Below are 21,342 nucleotides of genomic sequence, written 5' to 3'. Positions count from 1 at the left end.
GCGGTAAAAATTATTCATCTTATGGGACAACATTTTTACCTCAATAGTTATTTCGAAAAAATAAATGAATAAAGGGTTTTTTTTTTATGAATAATGTTTATTTTGAAAAATACCACTTCAAAATACATTCAACCACCTTCATACTTTTAAGGTATCCGAGTACGTTTAAAACGTCATTTTGGAAGAAAATATTATTATTATTATCAGCAGAAGAGGCCACGCTATTATTTTTTGTGATTCTAAAATGGGTCTTGTTTTGTTTGAATGACGTTTAGGACCGAAGTTACGTTCACTTTAGTGTTGCGTTTTTACGTACAGATAAATTCAAATCTGTGAATAAAAACTTTAAACGCATTTTACGAAAGAAAAAAAATGCTATTTTTTACATTATACTTTGAGTTTGAAACATGATTTCTTTAAAAGTCTATTGATTGCATCACATTACAAAATTTAAATACAATATTTTACCATACATCGCACATCAACAGATTTGAGTATAACTTTGTTAATTACTATACAATCCTTTCAATTTTAATACCACACCTGCATCATTATTAGCTAAATCTACTGTGAAAAGAAAACTATTTCATTCATAGAAATTTTTGCAATTGCGTTTCGAATATTACATGAATTTTGCGTAAAATTTCATATAAAAATGATCTTTTTCATAGAAAATGACATGGCGCATGGGTAGTCCAAAATTTATCAGTGTTTTCACCATTTTGAGACACTTTCTATAAAAAAATGTTATTAAAGTTCACTCCAATACCACTTTGTGCAAAAGTAACAAGAAAGGCGGTCGGATAAAATTGTACATATTTTTCAAATTGTCTATACATTTGAGACATTTCAAGGAGAGAAAACTGCCAAAAAATGAAAAAAAATCATCCATTTATTATGTCAAGAATGGTATGGAGCTTACCGAAGTGGAATAATGCACACGCATACTCCATTTTATTTATTTATGAGTATTACCATAGAAAAATAATTCTTTATATCCTTCTGGCAGCAAAAGAATTTATAGAATCTACAAAAAAAATGGTTCCCACAAAGTCTTATACGATCAACAAGAGTATTATACACAATGTATTTTCCTGGTATAATGTCCTTATTTGCGAGTATTGTGTTCATTGTGTCCATTCTTCTTAGTTTTCGGGTTCTAAATTTTCTTTCGCTTCGAGGTTATCAATCAAAAATGCTCTTTGTAATCTATAGATTCACAATTTTCGGTGGGATGATTTACAGTATTCGAGGTTATTTATGATTCAGCTTTATAATCAAACCTCAAAACTGTTGAAAAACCTCATCTAATTCAAAAAAAAAGAATGTAAAATGCATTAAAAATATTTAAATCGAATGATTATTCCGAAACTAAAATATAGAATTTCCACATGTTGTAAAAGTAATTAAAATACTCATTGAAGTATCTTCAACCTCACGGAAAGTATCTTCGAAGAGATAATAATTATTAAAATTTCTCCAAGAGAACTTTCAAAATGCGTGATATTAATATTTGATTCAAGTATGCAAATTAGTATTAAGAAAAGTAGTGGTAACTCTCAATCAAAAGATGTATTATTTGAAATAAAAGTGAATTAAAGTAAATTGAGTTCTCACTTAAAGTAATGGTTACAAAAATTTATTTTATTTGTGATAAATCAGATTATAACCACAATGTTATTATCCATTATGAACTGTTAAAAAATTATCAATTATGTGATTTAAATCGTAAATTGGGAAATTTATTTCATTGTTATGAAATTGATATTTCCTCCAAAAAACAATAGTTTCTTTTTGGGGAAGGAATTAAAAAAGAAAATTTTGATTAATAGCAATGGAATCTCAAAATATGAAATAAAAATGAAGTCATTAAGGTTAAAAGGGAACAAGAATAAAAATGCTAAAATTCAAGAATGATGAAAAATAATGAAATCATAAAAATTAAAACTATTAAAAATGGTAAAAGTCAAGAATGATGGAATGATAAATGTGTGAATATGATAGAAATAGAGAATGATGAATGATAAAAGTCAAAAGTGATGAAAATGGCAATGATAATATGATAAAAGTGCAGAATAATAAAAAGTGATGAAATAATAAAAGGGAAGAATGAAGAAAGTGGAAATGAGAGGGACAAAAATATGATAGCAGTGAAAAATGATGGAAACGAAAATGATAAAATAATAGCAGTGAGGAATGATGAAATGATAGAAAATCGAATGATGAAATGATAGAAAATCGAATGATGAAATGATAGAAAATCGAATGATGAAATGATAGAAAATCGAATGATGAAATGATAGAAAATCGAATGATGAAATGATAGAAAATCGAATGATGAAATGATAGAAAATCGAATGATGAAATGATAGAAAATCGAATGATGAAATGATAGAAAATCGAATGATGAAAATGATTAAATCATAAAAATTAAGAATGATGAAAATGACATACCGAAAGTCAAAATTTTATATTTTAATAGCAAATCATTCGAATCGGACATTTAGTTGCATGGACCGACCGCAGCAATTATGAACATTCTTTTTCAGCCGGTAGGGGGCGACGTCATTTGTTTCATTAAATTTGCATACGCGTGGGTTTGATTCATTGGCGATTTAACGAAATTATCTCAGTTAAAAGCATTTTTGTCCTCTGGCGAACAATATAAAGAAAGCCATCCTTCAGGAGTTATGAGAGATATAAGAAGAGGCTTCCGTTGTTTATGTCAACGTCAGGCTCACGTTGTGTGGCCCACTCTGTTTGGGCTTTCTCGCCTCTTTTCTTCACAAAGTCATCGCAAACTTTTAATTATACCCTATTCGTCTAAATTACAGAAGACTTAACGAGGAGTTTCTTCCTCCACGCAACAGCTTTGGCCTCGGATTTTATCTTGATAACCTAAATAATCGCCGAATTACGTATTATTAATCTATATTATCACAACCACGACTTGATAACTGCTGGAATATTATCATCCTTGGATTATAATGGAGATTCTTGGCATTTGTCACACCGTGGCTATGCATGTGACGTCGTTTTAGGTGATTTTTACAGGTATTAGTGGTTTGCAACACAGTATTTCTCAACCTTTTTTGCTCAGGTCTTCCTTTGTGACGCATTTTCTTCTCGTTCCCCCCCCCCCTCCCACCATCATCCAGAAGTGAAAACCTTTTTACTTCTTGAATGTATTTTTTGATTAAGCTGAAAAAATAAATATTTTATAAATAAGGTTGATCTCTGGACCCCTGGGCTAGAATTCAGTGATCTTCCTTATTATGTTGAGGAAAGATAGGGGGGGGGGGGGTATGAAATGCCATCTCAGCATCACGTGCCTCCCGAGCAAAGTGATCTTCTGGGGGCCCCATACCTGACTGAAAGTAAGAGATTACGTATTTGCATGTTCACTCTCAAAAAGGATGATAGCAGATCTCATCATGTACTCCCTCTATCGGCATGAGACCTCCCGAGCCAAGTGGAAGACTGTTTGGGATCTATAGGCAGTTCTTACCCCCTTCCCAATGAATCCACGGAATAGTCACATTTCTCCCATCTCTTAATTCACTTAAAAGCTCTATTTCTACGAGTCTGATTTCCCCCCCTTAACCCAGAGCTTTTTATCAGCCACCTCGTTGGGCATTTTGCCTGTTGTGGCGTTGTATTTGTATTTGTATATAATAAGGAGCTGTGTTTCATGACGAGCCAGAGTAACATCCCCTACAGAAGACTCTTTTAGAGGGTGCTGGCCAGAGTCAACACCGTCTATGGCAGAAATCCTCCGCGCGAAGCTCCGACGTCACTGAAGTAGGCCATTTCACCCGTAGCCTTTGAATGCAGCAGGCCGATGCATGCGATACCTTTACCCGTTTTTGAAGTATATCCAATGACTGTATGTTAAATGGCCTACTTCAGTGACGTCACGAGCTTCGCGGAAGATTTCTGCTGTATATGTTGTTGCCAGAGTCGGTACCAGCTGACGTAATGTTGTAACGCGTCACTGCTCTGACTGAACCGGGTAAGCCGGCTTTTTTGTTACCTTGTTGATACGATAGTTTGCAATTGCTGCAATGCCCACTTTACTGAATTATTTCAAAAAGTATGGGATTTCCAAAAAGTATAGTATTATTTCTAAAAAGATCTTTTTTGATTATTGTCATTATTATCTGCATAGTCATTGATTGGTTTGCTTTTTTCAACCATTCAGAAATTTAAGTTTAGAAATTTTATATTTTCTACTAAGAATACTTTCCTGGGATCCAATACAAACGCAAGTTAAATTTTATTGAGTTGATTGCAAGCAAATTCTCGAAGCAGATAATTTCAATTATCCTCTGTGAAATTTTCAATATTTTTCTTTTCCTTTTTGGTTTCATTTGAATAAGGTGTAACTTTTCTAAGCGTTGACTTCGTTATTGCACTCGAATCCCGTTTTAACGAATACCGTTACAGCGAAAAAATCTCATTTTAACGAACACTTTTTCTAATCCCTCACATATGTTTACACAGGAATAGTGCAGAAAACTGGAATTCCTTTATACCGAAGTGATTTCTCCGGTCTCTTGGAATTTTCGTTATAACGGGATTCGACTGTATTGGATGAGAATCATTCGCGGGTCAGAAACAGGCGTGGATCTAGGGAAGGAGGGGGTAGATGTAACATCCCCCCCTTAAATGCCAGAATGAAAATAATCATTCCGTCCTGTAAAATACGACGTTTATTCACCGTACGCCCTTTACTTCGACTAGTTCCTTTCCCACGATTTATTGACCTGCGCCTGGTCAGAAAGTGACGAAAACCTGTCGTATTTTATTATGTGGTATCATTTCAGGGACACTTTTTCGCGGGTCGAAGTGGGCATATGCGTTAAGACGGGTCTGGTAATCACACAGCAATTCATATTTGTTTATCGCAGTTTAACATAAATCACCGAAATTTGAATAACCAAAATACCACACGCACGTACCATTCACTTTAAAGCAACACTACGAACATGAACAAAAAATCACTTGCTCAAAAAACGGGGAAATAAGAAACTAAAATTTAAAATAAACCACATGAATAGCACTGTATGATGTCCTCAACTGAAAAGTATCCGAGCACCGTCACCACAGTGGTGGTGGGCTGAAGTTGGTTTTCTGTGGATCGAAACCCAACTTCGAGGAGCGAATATGAGTTGATGTCTCTCCCCTTTCGAAATTCTCGCCACAGAGTGCAACAAACCTGCAACGGTACATTCAATCATTGCACTTCACTCATAGTTAGAAAAATTGAGGACGCTACACATAACAAGCATTACACAGTAGAAAGAAAAACTCTACGTTAGGTTCACAACACATACATTCCAACATGTACCAATTCATAAAAAATCCCGCAGAGGAATGTGGACGAGGTGCATGTGTGGTTTAGTAGTATTAGTAGTAGCTACAAGACCACACCCCCGAGCCAAGGTGGCAAGCGTCACTTCAAAGGGATGAAACAGTCTTTACTGTATAGCCATGCACTTTACCATCTATCACGGTTCCCCTTGCACTCGATTTCTGCCCGTGGCTCCCTTATATCATCCCAGCACCGCAAACGGGCTACGTGGCCCCAGGCTAAGAACCACTGATGCAACCGACAAAACAAGGAACCCTTAGCAGGGAAATTCCAGCCAGCTGTTGCGCCAATCGCTCAGTAAATCGAAGTAGCCCAGTGCCACCAATGACCTATTCGACAAGTTTTCGTCGTTATCATACAATCGTGAGGTACAGCTTTCGGACCCATAAAAAAGGTACGCATCGAATAATTAGCGGAGTGGGCGAGGTAGTTAGCGAACGCATCATGTTACTACGTACATCTCGTGATTTTCTCGTTACCGGTGAAAGCTTGTTTCACAATAGATAGCAATACCGTTTAGTGCCCTTCGTGAGCAAATGCTGACTTGACACCGCAACGTAATCAAGCTAATGCAGCTTCGTATGAAACCCTCCACCCTTCAGGTTTCGGGAGAAAAAAAAAGGTGGATATATAGGAAAGTGTGATAACACGAAAACAACAGGTAAGGAGAAAACATAGTTTCAGCTGAATCTCGTGCAAAAGTAATGAAAGTTAGCTCGTACGAAATTAGTCCCAGAGAGTAGCTTTTACAAAATTTGACGATGAGAGCATCGTTTTATTGACACGCACACACATTCTGTGTCTCTCTCCCATCGTAAATCGCTGTTTACCTATTCAAAAGTTTGATTAAATGCACACATACTTATAGTTTATACTCTGGCGTTTCTTAGCGTTAATTTTACGAGTGTTTAACCATGGTGTGTTCATATACAAAGAGAATCGTAATTGAATTTTACGCAGTGAAGAAATCGCGGAATTCACCTAGAAATTGTGAGAAATTGTACCGAGTGAATAGTCAATAATTAAATGAAACGATCTGGATTTCTAAGTCCAATATAACAGCCAATTTTCTGACCATTTTATATAATGCAGCAATATCGTTAATTAGTCATTGTACGTGAGTCACTTCAAAAGTTTTCATCAGCAAATATATTTTCATAGTAAAGCAATTTTCTTTTCTACTATCATAAATATATACCTAAATGTAAATTTTGCCTACAAATTCTCAGGAATGCTTGCAATTGTCATGATGCAAAAAACATGATATATTCCTAAGATTGACTTTGATCGTTGCTCCCAAAATTTGATAAACATGGTTAACTTAGCATTCTTTCTTGGAATAATTCTGCAATTCCTCGAGGTTCTTGAAAAAATTTATTCACCCTATCAACTGTTACTTCTCTATCAACAAATTGCTTGACATGAAAGTTAACCCTTTAATTAGTAAGTATTAAAATATCCAGAGGAGAAAATTTTGAGAGGTTATATTAAGCAAATGAGAGAGAGAGAGAGAAGAGAGATAGTACCTTGAATACTATTTCATCACAAAAACTAAATTATTGTCAATATTTAAAAAAATATATATGGGATGCTGCATTTTTAGGGAACATTTATATGATTTATATAGACTTTAAAAATGTCATTTATTGTTTGAAAACTTATTCTATATAAACTTAAACTTATTTCAATCGTTGTTGAAGAATGCACGGCAATATGTCTTCTCCACACATGGTATGTATTTCCCTCCATAATGCAAGGGTCAAAAATCATTCTTGCTTGGCTTGTCAAGAAATATGAGACGTGTGCCTTTGAATGGTAATTATAGAAACTTCATGAACATATGACAGGTAAAAATCGAATGTTTAGGAGTTGTTTAGAAGCATCGAAGCCGAAACGATCTCAAAATATAAAATTCTTTTATTCGAATAATATAAGAAAATCATGTTGTTTGAGAGGAACACTGACAAGTAAAGGGTTAATTCAAAGCAACAGGATAAGTTATACTGAGCTAGAATATAGGGTGCGTGAAAGAACAATTGAACACTTCAACTAACTTGAAATTTAAAAATTCCGAGGAATGCCTGCAATTGTTATGATGCAAATACACGATACATTCCTAAAATTGACTTTGATCGTTGCTCCCAAAGTTTGATGAACACGGTTAGCTTGTAAATTTGACAGTACGATTCTGACGTACTGTCAAAGCCTCCTAGATAGTAGTATTGAGGAGGCTTTGGTACAGTGCAGCACAAATGCTCAGAAACGCATTAAATTCTGTAACCTCTTCACACCTGAGCCTGACTGATTTGTGTTTTTTACATGTCAAAATGTCCTTTAAAAAGATTTTTTTAATATTAATTAATTCATTCATTCATTTGATTTTTAAGTAGATATCTTTGCTAGGACCATTTGAGTTAGATACACATACGTGTACCTCAGGTCTTAACTTGAAAAAAGAATCATCATAGAAGCATTTAAAACCATTAAAAGTGAAGGAGAGTTACACAGTTCAGAGCGAAAATTTTTAACAAAATATGAAGTGACTCATAGAGTTTGTTAATTGTTTCACTCAACCTGAGGAAACGTAGATTTCAGTCATTTCTAAAAGTGGTCGGCTGAAGTTGGTTTTCTGTGGTTCTAAACTTCTAGGCGCGAATGCGAGCCGATCTCCCCGTTAAAAAGTCTCGCCACAGAGAGCAACAGGCCTACAACGGCATTATTCAATCTTTAGACTTCACTTATATTTATAAAAAGTTTTGACAGTACTGTACATATAACAAGCATCACACAGAAACAACCTTCGTGTCAGGTTAACAACACGTGCACGCACATTCCAACATGTACCAATTCGTTGGAAGTTCCGCAGAGAAATGTGGACGAGGTGCATGTGTGGTTCAGTAGTCGTTTCTGAAGCAAAGGTTGTGGAACAGGAGTGAGTATCAAACTGGCTGCCTGCGATGTTTCAACAAGATCTAAAAAATATCGTAATTTTTTCTTATATGAAAGTACTTGATTTGTTTTTTTTTTCTGAAGGTGTAAGGTTCCAAACTCTTAATTTACGAAACAAAATTTTCATTAATTTCAGCACTTAGGGGGCCGTTCAATTATTACGTCAGCAAGTTTTTAATCATTTTTAACACCCCCCCCCCATTGTTAGCAAAAGTCAGCAAAACTCTGACACCCCCCCTTCAACAAAATTTCGTCATCTCTACCCCCCTACCTCCTAACGCATATTGGTGGGATCAGAGACGTACGCGGAGGGGGTGTGCGAGCATGAGGCCCCTACCCTATGCCCTCCAGACGATCAAAAATTTATTTTTTTTAATGCATTAAAATATTTTTAAAAAATTAAAATTTCGGAAGAAAATACCTTTATATGTTATTATAATGAATTTCTGTTAATTTCAATGCTATCTGAAGGCTAATAACTCTAAATTTCTGTTTAAGAAATTCATTGCTAACCACCCTTTAAGCCATATACGGTAAACCCTTGGCCCGCGGACCAAATGTGGCCCTGGGAGGTTAGCTGATGTGGCTTGCCCCCCAAACCTAATTTTGTAAAAATTAACTATGTGACACATTTATATCGATCGCTTAAGTGACCCGTGGCACAATTCCAGAGCATTTAAGAGGCCAGATTTTCAGATCACTCAAGTAGGTTCGTGGCGCATTCACAAATGACTTAGGTGACCCGACACACAATTCCAGAACACTTAAGGGTGGCACACACACGTGGCACATTTAGAGATCCGTCAGTGGCATGTGACACACTTTTAGAACTCTTAAGCGACCCCCAGTGCTGTTCTACATCACTCAAGTTATCCGCGGCACATTCCCAGATTACTTAAGTGATTTGTGGCACAGTTCATGTGCACATATTGCGGTAACATTGGGAGTTCTAGAACCTGCTTGACGACTTTTATCCCTCGTTAAGCCGGGTTTTCCTAGGAGTAGAATTTCAGCGCCGTGTGCAGCGTGGAAATGCTGATTCATTAAAAACCTGAAATTCAGGGTTTTTTTGACCAATCATCGTTTTCACGCTGCAAATGTTGAAGAAACCTGCTCCTAGGAAAACCCGGCTTAAAGAAAAGAAATGGAGAGCCGTCATATTGGTGAAAATTCTTGAAGCGGGCGTTTTTTAAACCCGCTTTTTCTATATATATATATATATATTCCCCGTGTGAACAGGGCTAACGTGTTTCTCTCTCCCTCTTAACTGTATGTCTTCGCGCAATGTTATCCAAAACTGTATGTAATAACGCGATCCTCACGTATTCTCAAGGGATTCCCAAGCACTAATAAGACTGGGCGCACACCAGTTAGACCAACACCACTTATAGAACAAAGCCTCCGCACGAAGTTCGTGACGTCACTGAAAAAGGCCATTTCACCTATTGCCATTGGATATAACAGGTCGACGCATGGGATATCTTTAACTTTTTTTTGCAGTATATCCAATGACAATGGGAGAAATGGCCTCCTTCACTGACGTCACAAGCTTCGTGCGGAGGGCTTATTCTATAGGTAGTGTTGGTTAGACACGACTGGACAAGACAGCTTTAGACAAGCTTAGTCATTTTTGTTCACATTGGTTTGTAAGACTCAACTATTTTTCATTGTCTAAACCTGTCTTGTCTTGTCGTGTCTAACCGGTGTGTGCCAGCCTAAGTAATACATGCTGAACCCTTGGCCTGTTGGCCAAATGAAGCGCTTTGAGTCATCTAATGTAGCCCGTGACATCAAACCTGATCACTTGTACAGTTCAATAACACGTGGTACAGTTCCAAAACACTTAAGTAGTTGTAGGAGCAGTTGCACATCACTTAAGTTACCCGTTGAAGATCCCTCACGCGGCTCACGGTGCATTTCAACATGTTCAAATGACCCGCAGCACAGTTCCAGAGCACTGATGTGGCCTGTGGTGCAGAATTTACAAATCACTAAGTTACCCGCGACACAGTTAAAGATCACTCAACCGGTCCACGGCACATTTCCACATGACTTGAGTAGCTCTAGGCACATTTCCAGATCACTCGAATTATCCACAACACAGTTCCAGAGAACTTTAGCCGCTCGTGGTGCAGTTCCATATCACTTAATTTCCCGCGGAACAATTGAATATCACTCAAGTGGCCCGTGGAGCATTTTCAAACGGCTTAAATGGCCCGTGGATCATTTCCAGATCACTAAAGTGGCTCGCAATCTGCTGGAGGTTGAGCGGCCTTGCCCGAAGGGTTGTAAACTAGTGGGATGTGAGCCGTAATGTAATCAAAATTATAATAATATGATCTTGTTGTATTTGAATTTTGGACACAAAAATAGTTATGAATTAAAATTCAAAACACAAACATCTCTTTTTAGATACATTACTCTTCAGTTTTTGTTTTGGTTCACAAAATGCGAACAGCATGTTATTGAAATGCTACATGCGACCCATCAACTGGAGTTCAAATTTGAGACCCCTGAAGTAGCCTCTGGCTTAACACTGTACAGGTTAGGACACAATCAAAGAGTAAATCAATATGATTAAATCCTGCGAGATCCAACGCATATGTTATGGCTAGGTTCCATCAAATCTATTCGGGAAGTTCCTCGGTGAATGCTTTAACACGCGCTTAAACCGTACAAACCATACATGACCCGTGGAGCCTCCGATGTCCATCAATCTATCGATGGGATCAATATTTGAGGTGATTAAGTCACTTTTTTGGAGGGTAGTGATTGCCGAGATTGGAGCCATCTTCGGGTGGAAAAATGCTCACTATATGTATACAGTGTCAAGGAAAAACATTGAAGCTACCTATGCGGAAAGCACATATTCGCTCTCCTCGGCATTAAATTTAAATAATGGGAAAATATCGCATGAAGGTTTTTAATAAAATTTTGGTAAGCTCGCAACTGGGCTGTATTTTAACGTATGGTATTTAACGGGGGTGACCAGGGGCCCTAGCTGCATAGTGGACCTCACGTTATTGAGACCAAAATTTTGAGAGAAAAAAAATTATTCAATTGCAAAACATGTGAGATTTACATTATGAATGGCTACTTAACCGCTCACCAACCCTGGTCATATCGCCATACGGCAAATTCCTACCAATGAAGTTGGGTGGGAAATATAGAAGCCATCTATCGGTGGTCGCCCACATTCTCGGTACGTAAAGAACTTGATTTCTATGTTCTTCCCCCGTATCGAACACGTGAACCTCCGCGGTGGAAGACGAGCATCTTTACCACTACTACTAAATCACACATATGCACCTCGTCCATATTCCCCTGCGGAATTTATAACGAAATGGTACATGTTGGAATGTGCGTGTACATCATGTGAACCTAACGAAGTTTTTTTTCTGTGTGATGCTTGTTATAGTGCTGCCATTTGTTTTTCCGAACTATGTGTGAACATGAGCTGTGCATCTGATATACTAGTATTACTTGGGCTGTGTTAACAGGATGCAGTGCCGTCCTAACGTATGGGCCCACCCGGGCACGATATTAAGTATATAAATTGGAAAGTAATCATTTATAGACAGATGGTACCTTGGGAAAAATTAATTTTCCGACAATATGCTCTTAAGACGGCTCTGGCAGAATGGGGGGCACTTTTTTGGGAACCTGATTTCGTCATACCAGGAGGGAAACATAATTACACACTTTACCGAAATCCTTATATTTATATGCTAGTACTGTATTAACCTTTTGCGATCCTATGTCGGTGGGAGGACTCACTATAGGACCGTATCAAGAAACAAAAGTACTTCTTTGTTACAACGGCTTTTACAATAATGGGACGGCCGCTGTGAATTTGGCTCCTTAACAAAACGTATGAGCTATATAAGAACTACCAAGGAACCATCTAGGGACCTTAGGACCTTCCTCATTGCGGGGGCAGCGCTATGAAGTACGAACTGCACCAACGAAGTACTGAAAAAAAAATCTCGGGGCCGCAAAGGGGTGATTATTATTCTTATTATTAATGAAAAAAAAATATCGATATTTTCGAAAGAATTTGTTCAAAAATAGTGGAAAAGAAATAATATCATAATTATTTAAACTAATTTCAGGATCAGTAAAAAAGAAATAATTTCAGAATTCGTGAAAAAAAATGATTTCGGAACAAATAAAAATTACCAACAATTATTTTTATTCTGAGCCGTATTCGACCAATACCCAAATACTGTAAATTAAATCAGTGTTTCTTAACCTTTTTCAGCTCATGGCCCCCCTATGGATCACATTTTTTTCTCGTGGCCCCCCCCCCTGTCCTATCCAGGGCCCCCCTCTACCCTCATCCAAGAGTGAGTTCCAGGAGTCAAATTATATGGTAAAAAATGGTCTGTGTAAAATACGGGACGATCGAACGAACCTGCACGATAACTCGACCCTCCCAACACATCAACCGCTGCTCTGGCGGCCCTCCATACTTAGCTGAAAATAACAGCTTACATATGAAAATCATAGTACCAGATCCCATATCCCCTTCCTCCGTTATAGACATGAAGACCCGGGTCATGCCCACACAGACTCAAGGGTTAAGATGCCCCTGGTTCTATGGACGGATCTGATGGATTCTGAAAGTAGTAATATTTTTCAATCACGTGTTACATTTTTAAAGCTTTTCTCTTCACAGCTCTCTGACTTCCTTCACCACCTGTCGTGGATCACTTTACTTCTGATTTTCTCCCGTGGCCCCCTTAGAACATCCCAGGACCGCAAGGGGGCCATGTGGCCCCAGGTTGAGAACCACTGAATTAAATTACGTCCTTGTGAATCTGGATATTCTGTGACACAGTGTGACTTGGTATAGTGACCGCTGGCATCATGGGAAGTTCGATTGTTGTCCGCAATGTCTAAAAGGTTCAAGACAAATTGCTTAGAGAGGTATCGAGGAAAACATGACACTCTAGTCTCGCATTTTCGGTATCAAATACACGTGCAGAGGTGTAGTTTGACCAAACTGAAACGGGGTCGGTAAGCACGGTGGCGCTTATTCTGCCATTTACTTACTACAGTAAATAATAATACACCGCGCAATCGAGACACGAGAAACAATTCGAGTCACACCAACGATGTCAAACAAAGAGTTAACTCTGATCACCGATATAACACGATATTGCGAGGGATGGAAAGTTTGGACGGTGCCCTAATTAAAGCGGCAATTGTACGCTTTGATTAACTGCGGAACGGACGTGTTGGACAACGGCGGCTAACACGTGCAATTAACTTGAGTAGAGGAAACTTTATCGGCCGTTCGATCGACGACGAACAAATGAAGATGGACTGTTTCCTCTCGACATCGTTCGACGTCGATATTATTTTGCTCTTATTAACACGAATATTCTTCTTCTGCCGTATTTGCTGATATGCTTCATTTCTATTCGTTCGTGAACAAAAGCCCGTTGGATGCTTCCGGAGATGTAATTTCTCCTTCAAAAAACACCTTCAAAATATCCATACCGGCAGAGCCACCCTTAGCTGGGTATGCAACAGGTACGGTCGCACCGGGCCACGCACTCGTGGAAATAAAAATAAGAAATATATGCGTGTACATAATATCCCCGGTTATAACGTCAATAACTGAAGGTTCCGGCTGATTCCCATAACCTTTTTCTGACTCACTGAACCCTTTTTAGTATGCAATTTCTATGACTCTTTGGGTGACCCCGCACTCGTAGAAATAGAAATAAGAAATATATGCGTGTACATAATATCCCCGGTTATAACATTAATAACTGAAGGTTCCGGCTGATTCCAATAAAATTTTTTTGACTCACTGAACCCTTTTTAGTATGCAATTTCTATGGCTGAAGGTGCCTCTTTTTTGAATTTATCCGATTTAAGGATTTATTTTATTTTCATCGAGCAGCCGAAGAGCAATTTTTCCGAAGGGCTCCGCGGAGTACCTGTTGAGAACCGTTGCCATGTGGAGCAGTGTTTTTCAACTTTTTTACAGCTACGCATCGGTCAAAGTTGTTGAATAATTTCGCGAACCGGCGGAAATGGAAGAAATTATTTACGAATCGGCAAAAAAAAATACGTAAATTGGAGAAATAATGTGCTGACCGGCAAAAAAATGAATTAATGGGAAAAAACATTATAATATTTATTTGAGATAGTCCTTTTGAATGGGAGAAAATATTGCAAACCAGCCAAAAACAGTCAGAAAGAAAAATGAATTCTGGATTTTCATTAATTTTGAATTTTCATTGATTTTGAATTTTCATTAATTTTGAATTTTTATCAATTTTGAGTTTTTGTCAATTCTGAATTTTTATTAATTCCACACCTAAAATAAATACTGGGATTACTGATTTTAAAATTTAAAAGGATTTATATATTAAACACATTTAATATGCGTTTAATATATAAATCCTTTTAAATTTTAAAATCAGCAGCCAAATGAATTTTAATTCATTTTTATTCTCCAATTCTGAATCCTCACAAGGTATAGGAATAATTTCTTTCGTTATTTCTAAATTTTCTTCAGTTCTGAATTTCCATTAATTTTTTGTTAATTTACATTTAAATTGTGTATTTATTTGAGATGTTTCTGTAGAGATTTTACAGCATTCGCCTGCATATTCTCCAAATAATTTATGCCTTTTCGGGATGTCGACCCTCTCCCCAAAATATATAAAATCAGTGCTCATGAGACCCCCCATAAATGTTTATAGAAAGGAGGGCCAACCTCGTAATCTCGTTAATAAGTTCGGGCTAAGCTATTATTTTCGCATCGGGCTCACATCTGGTAATGATGACCCTGCATACTGGTAAACAACACATATTTCCTACCTGAAAAACACCATAAATATAATTCCATTCAAGAAATATAGTAAATTCAATCGTGGTAATTCGTAATGCAGAATACTGACTATATTTAATGCAAAATTCATTTCCCGTATAAGTATGAGAATATTACGATAAATATGAACAGGGCTCATAAAAACAATGAAATCTTCTTTTAATAAATTCCATATAAGGCGTAAATAACCTTATATTAACGTGAATGTGTAAGATATGAGCTTATAGACGACTTTTTCGAGAAACACTCATGGGATATACGAACCACTAAGAAGATTAAAAATTGAAACTTAAACTACGAGAAAACGATTCATTTTTTGCATGATTTTGCTCCACGAGAGCAATAATTGGTAACATTTGTTTATTATAAAATACTAGAATGTTTTCTTTGAGAATATTTTTTGTTATGGAATGAAATTTAAAAACACTGAATATTACGAGGTATATTTCCTCGTTTCTGCATCCTCTGTACACAAGTAAATAAATATGCGTGATAATGCGATTTTAGAAACATTGTTTTTGTATTTTTAGTATTATCTTTGTGATTATATACTGGAGAGATCGCATATTATCTCCTCCGAAATTTTATTTGACGAATATTTCTCGAGAGAAGCTATTACGGCTTGTTAGAAGGGTTCAAATGTTTAATCGAAGATTTAATTTGACTGTATTAAAATTTATTAAATGTTTTTTAGATTGAAATAACTGTAATTATTTTATTTTCAAATTTTGGATTGTTGTTTTAATGTACGTCGCTGATGTTCAGGATTTTCTAGAGGAAATTTTGAGAACATATATTTTTATGATGGAGCATTAATGGATTTAAAAAGCATTGTTTTTGCATTTTCAGCACACAGTATTTTGTAATATTGCTGAATAATATTCAAATAAGTATATTAAGATTATACATTTTGTGTCCGAAATGTTATCGGTAATTTCTAAGGGAAGCGATCAGAGCTTGTTAAAAATGTTTTTCTATGATTAATTAAAGATGCGATTGTATTATATAAAAATTTTATTAAATGGTTTTTTTAGTCTGAAATATATATATATATATATAGTTGTAAAATATACGGTAATTATTTCATTTTCAAATTTGGATTTTTTTTTATTTTAATGTACGTGTCGCTGATGTTCAGAATTTTCTATAAAAAATTTTGAGAATATTTTTGTGTGATGGAGTGCATTAATAAAAATAACTTTACGAGGTATTCCCTTGAATTTTTGCATCCACCGACACAAGCAAATGAATCTGTTCGTTAATGAGATTTAAAAATCATTTTTTTAAATATTTTTTGCATTTTCAGCATTATTTGTAATTACTGAAAAGTTCATATATAATAAATGAAGATTATATATCTTCTACGAAATGTTAATATTTTTTTCCAGCAGGAAGCAATCTCAGCTTGATAACCTTTTCGCTATCGAGAGGTACACATAATACCATGTATACCTCATTTTTAACGGTTTTAAATGATTTTTAATTACTCTTTTTTCAAGTTATAGACCTGAGGTACACACACTGCTACCGAACTCGAATGGTCCTAGTAAAATATTGACTCTAATGAATAAATTAATTAATTTCTTAAAGGGCATTTTGACATACATTAAACACAAATCAATCAAAAACTTAAAAAATGAAAATTTAAAGTCAGTTTTGGCTCAGATGGTAAAGAGGTTGAAAATGTTCACATGTTTAATTGAATTATATAAAAGTTTATTAAATGGTTTTCACATTGAAATAATGGAAAACAATTGTTTCATTTTAAACTTTGGATTTTTTTTTCTAATGTGAGAAGAGGGGGTTGGAGTGAACATGTTGACGGGCGGATGACTTCACTGATCTTGACAGGGAATGCGCGTTTTTGAGTGTTAAAATCAGCGATTTTGGTATATTTCTAGTTAAGGTCACATTAGGTGATCGTCAAACAACACTGATGCGCATCGCTCATGTTGATTCACATCATTTAGTTTGAATCCGGAATGTCGGAAGTGTTTTAGACCTTAGGGCTGTTCGTTCGGCTTTGAACGTGATACATTTGTCTGTTGGTTCAGAACACGACCTTTCTCTGCCAGTGCAGAACACGTTATGAACACTATGAATACGAGATTTCACTTGGTTCAGAAGATACCGACTTGAACATTTTGACTGTCAGTTGAGAACACGGCTTACGGCTGTCAGTTCAAAACACATGCGCTCTGAACATGGCCTTTTTCTGGTAGTCCAGAACACGTCTGCTATGAAGACGACTTTTGTCTGCTAGTCCAGAAACGTCTGCTCTGAACATACCATTTATCTGCTAATCCACAACACGTCCGCTCTGGACACGACTTTAGTCTAGCAGTCCGGAACATGTCTGCTCTGGCCACGACTTTTATCTGCGAGTACAGAACCACTATAACTTAACCTATATAGTTATATAGGAGGTCGTGACAGAACACGTCTGCTATGAGTACTATGGTTGTTAGTTCGGAATACGTCAGCTTTTAACATGGCATTTAACGGGTTAGTTCAGAATACGCCCGCTGTGAAGTATTTTTGACTTTTGTGAAGACTTTTGGCTGTCGGTATAGAACAAGTAAGCTCCGAAAAAAATTCCCTTGGAAATTTTCCCGACATAAATAATAATTATAACTATTATTATTAATAATTATAAATTAATAACAATAATAATTTATTTCAGTGATTCATTTGAAAACTGTAATATTGGAAAATCAATTTGAATAGAAGAGCTTTCTTTTGGTTCTGCTAGTAAATACAGCGGGTGCCCGTTTAATCGGGCAACGGATAAACGGAGATACCCTGCTTAAAATCCTCCGTCATCAAAATTTCTCTCATAGTTCTTCATAAAGTTCACCGTTTAATATGATAACTTCGACGTTTCCCCGCTTAATCGAATAATTACGCTTCACACGTGAACTGTTAATACACATCAACCACTATGCGCATAATTTTTTCATTGAATGAAACATTTAGAATCAATGGAAAATATGTTACTGTGTTGAGGTAAATACATTTGAGGATAGGTATTGATTTCCAAGTATTCAAGTTGTGTGTGTGTTCAACGCGTATATTTAATTATTTTATTTTTGTTCTCTATATAGGCAGTAGATGGCGCTAACTTACTTTCCAAATAAAAAGTAAAAATTTTGGGTATTATGATTGTTGTAATTAAATATAATTTTCATTTTATTTTTCATGTCTGATTCATTCGAGAAGCTTTATTGATATCGATGCTTCATCGATTTTCAATATGCAAACTATGATAACGTTGCAAAATGGTAATTGAATTGTTTCCCGCATAATCAGATATCCCGCTTAATAGGATATTATGTGCTGGAATCATTGATATCCGATAAAGCGGGGCCGATTGTACCTTGAAGCCAGTTGGTGGCTCCTATTCTACCCAAAAAGGAAATAAAAAAAACTCTGAGTGTTATTTTCCCACGCAAACAACATTATACATACTACACTACACATCATGAGTGGGAAGAGAAGAGAAAATATAAAGTGAGAGTGTTTTGGCAGCAAATACACGCTATCAAATACAAGAAATTTCAGGTATTTCCTCGCGTCACAACTTACGTCAAAGGCCTTTTTCTATTTTCTCAGCCATAAGTTACGAAACCATCACAGCGGAAACCAACGGCAGCAAAAGAAAAGGGCTTTGGGACAATCGCTGTCATCTTTCACGCACAGAACAAACACCACCAGCACGAGAAGAGTAAATGCTACTCTAGCCATTCCCTTATTTGCCTTAAACCTTTTATTTTTATTCCTTTTAGCTTCTTCTTGAAATGTGTCTTCACGGGTGCCATAAATTCACGTGGTGCTCACGGTGACGTGCGATGTGTCTTGGGTGTCTCCTTTCTTTCTGTCGCGAAAAACACTGATGACTCCAAATGCAATGCGTTCGCTTGAACTGAATGTTGGATTCAAACAGTGAAATTATCTGAATGCTCTTGACCGATAAACCTTGGAAGAAATCAAATTTCTTTGTCCAAATAGAGAAATTATGATGCGCATAATTAAGACAAATTGCATTGTTTTGGTATAATTCACTGCATTTGACGGATACGTGTGCTTAGGAGGCCTTGTTTACGTATTGATAGTCCAATGGATTGCGACCTTTCACCTAATACGTGGTCGTCCATGAAGACTGGACAACGCTTTTGGGAAACTTGGACGCTTCGTTGCGTCGATGAGTTTGTTTGGATAGGTCGGGACGTCCAGTGCTAACACAATTTCGGGACATTTCTCTTTTTCCGGAAACATGTTACAGCAAATTCAATTATAACGACATTGAAGATTCTGTCGTTATAACTGAGTCGTCGTTACAACCGAGGTTGACGTATTTTTAGGAACGTCATTGTGGGAAATATAATCAGATGCAATGAAATACCGTGCATTTATTTTATTGTGGTCATGGTGACCATATTTGATCAACAGAAACACAAGAAATTGGGATAATTATTACGTTACCTCGCCGATTCTCACTAAACATGTTGCAAATTGTCGGAAAAGTTTCAAAAAAGCGCAAAAAAACCAAGCAGAAAAAAAACTTGGAATAGAAAAAAAAAAGTTGTTAACACACAAACTGAAATCCTGATAACTATAAACAAATTTTTTCCCTTGTTATTCTTTTCTATTTTTCCCCCATGTAATTTATAATTTTTGTCAATATTTTTATGGAGATATTTGGCACCGAAAAATTTATACATATAAAATAGCATACCGCAAGCTGATTCATTGACTCACTGATTCATCATCGCCGAGCCGAAACTGTTGAAGTTATAAGTATGAAATTCGGTCAGTATTATATTTTATAATGCAGAGACCCGTCAAGATGGATTTCTGAAAATGCAACCCCCCCCCCCTCCCAAAAGGTCAGACTGCCAAATCCACGCGAGCGAAGCCGCGGGTAACAGCCAGTACTTTGTATAAAATCACGGCACGCACATTGAATATTGAAGGACCGGACACACCCCGCTTCCCATCTCAGAGATATTGAAGCGTACGGCACACACAAGGAAGTCGCAGCCTCCTTCGCAGCAAGAAACGTCCTGAAACCAATGGAGCAACAAATAGATTTATAACGGATTGTCAGGTGTATTTGTGCGACCCATCTCAGAAATACCTGCGACACAATTCTGGGTCTCAACCCTTACATTAAGAATCCCTGATTCAATTAAATTTACTTTATGGTAACAAAAATCCATATTTTAATAGCTTATTTTGTTTTTAAATACGGGGTGGCTCTTAAAGAACCGGCCCCAATGAATTCGTTAATACAGTAATTTTCTAGTTGATGCATGTAACCGCTAAACAAAGACATTCTAATCTGCTAACATTGTGAAGCGGAATAGTCAAATAATTTGCGAATGGCGCAAACAGGTAGCAGCACATATGATGCAAAGTTCAAGAGTATATAAGCCCCCCAAGATCCCCAGACCTCATAAGTCTTGATTTCTTTTTATCGGGGGTAATAACACTTCTGAGAAACAGAGTGTGCACATTGAACATTGAAGAAACAGGAAAAGGCATTATGCTTCACATTTCAGAAAGGTATCAAAGCGTTCCCAAAGGATCGGTGTATACCTAAGTGTACACAACAAACCTCACTCACACATTTCAAAATTTGAAGAATAAAATTCCTCCCGCGATCAGGATAATCACCACAGGAACACTACTACCATTGAACCACACATGCATCTAATCCATATTCCTCTGCGGAACATCTAACGAATCGGTACGTGTTAGAATGTGCTTGTGCAAACTGTGAACCTAACGTAAAATTTGTTTCTGTGTGTAGTGCTTGCTATATTGCTGCCATCAATTTTTTTAACAGTGAGCGTGAAGTGTTATGATCGAATATATCTACCGTTGGGGAGGCCCGTTGCGAGATTTTCTAAGGTGGAGATCGGCTCGCATTCGCTCCTCGAAGAAAATCAACTTCAGCCGACCACCAATGTGGTACCGTGGGGTTCGAACCTGGGACCTCGCGATGCGAGTCCGTCACTATGACCACTCGACCACCACAGAGGCACCAAAGGAACACTGCAACACATCACAGAGAAATATGAAATATCGAGTGGCCGCGTGCCTTCAAGAAAGAGGAACCATTTTTCACCACGTGCTCTAAGCATGGGAGTGACCGAAATGAGAGTGA

General features: G+C 36.9%; 1 protein-coding gene across 2 annotated transcripts in view; it reads left to right on the top strand.

Moving 5' to 3' along the window:
- LOC149087893 (uncharacterized) overlaps positions 1-21,342 on the top strand; it is a 56,578-nt gene that overhangs the window by 14,317 nt on the left and 20,919 nt on the right. The gene's annotated exons all lie outside the window — the stretch shown is intronic.

This window comes from Pholcus phalangioides, unplaced genomic scaffold, assembly GCF_987345545.1.
Source record: "Pholcus phalangioides strain wild (caught in Gottingen) unplaced genomic scaffold, Ppha-v1.0 ptg000003l_1, whole genome shotgun sequence".
Taxonomy (NCBI): Eukaryota; Metazoa; Arthropoda; class Arachnida; order Araneae; family Pholcidae; genus Pholcus; species Pholcus phalangioides.
This window is presented reverse-complemented; position numbering and strand designations above follow the sequence as displayed.